Source organism: Dipodomys ordii, unplaced genomic scaffold (genome assembly GCF_000151885.1).
Source record: "Dipodomys ordii isolate 6190 unplaced genomic scaffold, Dord_2.0 Scaffold39, whole genome shotgun sequence".
NCBI classification, from domain to species: domain Eukaryota; kingdom Metazoa; phylum Chordata; class Mammalia; order Rodentia; family Heteromyidae; genus Dipodomys; species Dipodomys ordii.
Window position 1 is genome coordinate 8,632,172 of NW_012267255.1, and position 5,169 is coordinate 8,637,340.

Genomic DNA, 5,169 nt, shown 5'->3' on the forward strand with positions numbered 1-5,169 from the left:
CCCGCCCCAAGCTGGTATCAAACCAGGATCCTTAGATCTCAGCCTCCTGAACAGTTAGGGTTACAAGCGTGAGCCACTGGCACTCAGCTAAACAGACTTTCTGTTTCATTTTAAGTCAGTTGTGGGGCTTGAACTCAGGGCTTGGAGCTGTCTCTGAGCTTTTTTGTGCTCAAAGCTAGCACTCTACCACTTTGAGCCACAGCACCACTTCCAGTTTTTTTGGCGGTTCATTGGAGATAAGAGTCTCAGGGACTTTCCTGCCAGGGCTGGCTTTGAACTGTGATCCTCAGATCTCAGCCTCCTCAGTAGCTAGGATGACAGGCATGAGCTGCCAGCCCCTGGCTAAAGATGGTATTTTTAAACAAAGGCTTTCTCTCATATAGTCTTGTGAGAAGTTAAAGTGCATGATACCCTCTTCTACAGTGTAACATCACACGTTTGAATATAAAATTGAATAGAGCCTGCCAAAGTAAAGGGTGCAGGATTTTCATGTACCAGCTCTAAATGAGGGCAGCAGGCAGCTGACAGTGGTTCATGCCACTCAGGAGGCCAAGATATGAGGATCCCAGTTTGAGGCCAGCCCAGGCAGGGAAGGCCATGAGACTTTTCTCCAATGAACCAACAGAAACCTGGAATTGTAGCTCAAGTGATAGAGTTCCAGATTTGAGTGAAAAAGTGAGGGGACAGTGAAAGTCCCAAGTTCAAGTCCCAGTAGTGGCATAAAAATAAAAATAAATAAATAAGCAATCCAGTTCTAGGATTGACCAACTCAACAGCTCCAGGGGTTTAAGTGATGGATTGTATACTTTTCTTTTGCCAGACAGATAATGAAAAATCAAGTCCTAGCAGTCAAGGTCATTCAGTGAAAACAAAGAACAAACCCTGTCCTACCAAACAAAAGCTTGATGCACAAACTTTGCTGTCCAGCTGCTCACTTTCTTTTATCCAAATTCTCAGAGATTTCTTTCATAATATTGCAGTATTGCACTAGTACTTTTAGCAAACTTTTGAATTGACCGGGTAAAAGTCCATTCAAGGTTTTATTGCTCTTCTTCATGTGTATTCTCTTGTTTATCTGGCCTTTTTTTTTCAGCTTTTTTTTTCTTTTCCTAGAACTTGAATTCAAGGCCTTGAGTGGCTTCTTCCACTCCAGGCTGGCACTCTACCACTGGAGCCACACTTCTACTTCCAGCATTTTTTTCTGGTCAAATGGAGATAAGATTCTCTTGAATTTGTCTGCCCCAGGTGACATTGAACCTCTATCTTCAGATCTCAGCCTCCCAATTTATCAGGATTCTAGGGGTGAGCAGCAAGCACAGCACCTGGCTTTTGTCTTTGGGGGTTTAAAATGTATTATGTATTGTTTGATGGCCAAACATGTATAATTGCATCAATCAAAATATAGTTATTCCTTTTGGGGGAAGGGTAGAAGGAATACCCAAGGCTTTTTGACACCCCTTACTATAAGGCCCTGGGAAGGTGGGGTAGACTCTCCCTCCTTGGGGCTAAGTCTCTTCCCAGTACCTGCAGTACCTAGTACAGCATCTGATGTGGCCACACCCTTCTCCCACCTAGCCACACCTCCTCTTATCTGGCCACACCTCTCCCCCACCCCCAGATAAGACATAGCCCCCTGGTAGCTGGTGCTCTTTTCCACCTCTGCAGAGTTCCAACTTGTCCTGAGGCCAGCATGCAGTTCGGGAATGAACTTTCCCCTAGACTGAATGTCGCAAGGTACTCTCTGTCCTCAGCTGCCAAGTTAATTTACCTAACACTCACCACACATGAAATGTGGGGGGCACTGGCCTCATCCAAATGCAAGGTCACACACTCTACAAGTCCACATGTCCTGGTGCAACAGTGAACAGGAAACACGTGTTGGCTGACCTGTGCTGGTCACGCTTGCTCCGTGTGGGGTCACCAATGCTGCCCATCGCTGGCTCCAGCTGGGCAACATGTCTGACCCTCCCTCCTGTGTCTGCTTCTAGAGGAGTTGACTTTTGCCAGTGGAGGAATAACACAGAGTTCATATCAACATCGTGATGACATAAGCTGAGTAAAGAATGAATAAAGTGGGCTGGAAAGGTGGCTCAGTGGTGAAAGCGCTTGCCTTGCATGCCAGAGGCCCTGGGTTCGATTCCTCAGCACCACATAAGCAAAAAGAAAAAAGCCGGAAGTGGCGCTGTGGCTCAAAGTGGTAGAGCGCTAGCCTTGAGCTGAAGAGCTGAGGGACAGCGCCCAGGCCCAGAGTTCAGGCCCCACAACCGGATCCAAAAAAAAAAAAAATGAATAAAGTTAAGGCTCCCCTTTATTTCTGCCTTTGGACAGTGGTGACTCAACAGAATCTATTGAGCAGGTGTTTTCTTTTGGGTGCCAGTCCTGGGGCTTGTACTTTGGAACTTGTGGCTTTGATTTTGTTTTGTTTTGCTGTCAAGAGGCTTGAACTCGGGCCTTGGACCCTGCTCATTGCATGAAATTCTTCCCTGTTCTAGGTACAGGTCTAACAGATGCTACCAGCCAGTAGCACCCTACTCTGTTATCCCAGGTGCACAAGGACATCAGGCAAACCTTCATGAATGCACAGATGTGTTTCACACAGGCAGCGCGATCCCACTGAAACCTGGCCAGCAGCATCCCATTGGGGGCCTAGCGTGGAGGGAGTCTGAGGCCAAGCTGTGAGACCAGGCAAGGGTTAAGAGGCTGGAAGGCTGAGAACTGGATCCTGAGAAGGTCACACCCTCAAGGCAAGACAGAAGCAGAGCTGTTTGACCATTGAAAAGCATGAGACCTTGGATCAGGGAGTCAGTTATCACTGCACTTACCCTACTCTCTGCCCACACCTGCAGTCACCCTCTACTGAACTCAAGTAACCTCTACCTTCTGACTCAGACCTCATAACAGTCTAACTCCAACCCCACCTCCCTACACAGCCTCCACTCCCGTGGGCCATGAGAAGGTTGTTGTGCCTTGCTGTACCTCAATAAACAGTCCTAGCCTGTTGAGAACTGAGTCCAGCCTTTTACGTTTCTCCTCCATTTTCCTAACAAAGGTGAACCTTTTATCTTTTTTTCCCTCAAAACAGCTTCCAGACAGAAAATAATGACACAGATGAGATGCAGAGAGGTTATGTACTTGAACATTAGTTCCAAGATTACATCCCTCCATGATGACCCACTTACTAAAACTCTACCCGAGGGCACCCTATCTGGCTGTCCCAGGACTGCTCACCTGCTACCTCCGCTTGGTCCAAGGTTGGGTGGTATTCAGGTTAGCACGTCATCTGATCCAGTCAGCACAGGGACAATCTCGGGCTGCCTGGTGGTTCCGTGGCAGGCTTCCATACTAGGCCTGGGAGTAATGTCCGAAGACAGAGTTCTAACCTGCACCTAGTGTAGAGTGGTGTATTGGATTTCGTTTGCTCTGTTTTTATGCTGCTAGTCATGGCCTGTTATCCAATCATTTTTTAAGGATTAAAAAAAATTATTTCTAATGGTTATTTTTCCTTTTATTATTATTATTTTTTCTTTGTCAGTCATGGGGCTTGAACTCTGGGCCTGGGCGCTGTCCCTCAGCTCTGCAGCTCAAGGTTAGTGTTCTACCACTTGAGCCACCGCACCACTTCTGGTTTTCTGGTGGTTTAATTGGAGGTAAGAGTTTCACGGACTTTCTTGCCCTGGTTGGCTTTGAACTGCGATGCTCAGATCTCAGCCTCCTGAGTCGCTAGGACTATAGGTGCAAGCCACTGGCATCTGGCTTTATTAATTATTTTATGTTTACTTGGTACCAAGGAATTGAATTAAGGCCTCATGCATGCTAGCCTTCTAGTGCTAAGCTAATTTCTTTGCCTTTGTCCAATCATTTTTAAGGTGTCTTCCAATGCTGATAAGTATGTTAGTGCTGGTGTATTTGCATATCTCAGTCTATATACAATCCTGGGTTCCTTGCCAGTTCTGCCTATCTAATGCTCCCAACACACACTGCACCCTCTCATCCAGCTTTTCATTGCTTGAGATGGTTGGTGTGTTGCTGGATTTTCTGATTCGGGCAGGCAAAAGAAGATAGGGGAAATGGTAGGGATGCACTGTCAGTTCAATTCAAAGTCCTCTGCATACAGATTCACGAGTAGCAGCAGTGAGGAGCATCCCAGAGCCCTGCTCCTAGGTCCCTGTTATATCCAGGCCCAGCTCACCTCCACACACTAACCTGCAGGAGTGCCTCTTTAGATGCTGTCTAGATCAAAGTGGCATCTGGACAACGATAGTTGCATAAGGCCAAGCAACAATCCATTGTACCATTTTATGACCCTATGTGCATCAAGCCTTAAGGTTGCGTGCATGTTATATAACTCATGTGACCAGAGGTTATGTGGACCTGCTGAAGTTCCTGGAACTGAATGTACAAGCCCTCTGGAAACCACAACCAGGGGCAGGGAGGGTGGGGGAGGGCGGGAGCCTGCCCGACTTTATTTACCTTTCACTCCACCATTTCAGAGTTTCTTATACAATCTACTTATTATTATTTTATACTGGTACTGGGGCTTGAACTCAGGGCCTCTCCCTCTTGCTTGGCTTTGTCTGAGGCTGGTGCTCATCCACGAGAGCCCGAGCTCCACTTTACCTGCCTTGTATTTATCTTCGTGAGGCTTCTTGGTGAGCAGAGCTGACCTAGATCCTCATATCCCACCAGGCCAAGGCACAACAACCTGGAGGCAGCCCTTTCACTAGGACCAAAGTTCCTTTCCAGAGACCCCCATCCTGGGAAGATAACTTGTCATAGCGGGAAGCCAAGTCCTGGTCTCCCAGGGGGTAATCTGTAACTAACTCTTTCCCTCCTTCCCTCCTTTTTTCCTTCCTTCCTTTCTTTCTCCTTTTTCCTTCTTTCCTTTATTCATCCTTGTTTTCCTTCCTTCCTTCTTTCCATCCTTCCTTTCTTCTTTCTTTTGCTTCCTTCCTTCCATCCCTCTTTTCCTTTTGTCCTTCCTTTCCTTCCTTCCCTTCTCCTCCCTTCCTTCCTCCCTCCTCCCCCTCCCTCTCTCCCTTCCCTCTTTTCTTTTCTTCCTTTCTTCCTTCCTTCCTTCCCTTCCTTCCTTCTTTCCTCCCTCCCTCCTTCCCTCCCTCCCTCCCTCCCTTCCTTCCTTCCTTCCTTCCTTCCTTCCTTCCTTCCTTCCTT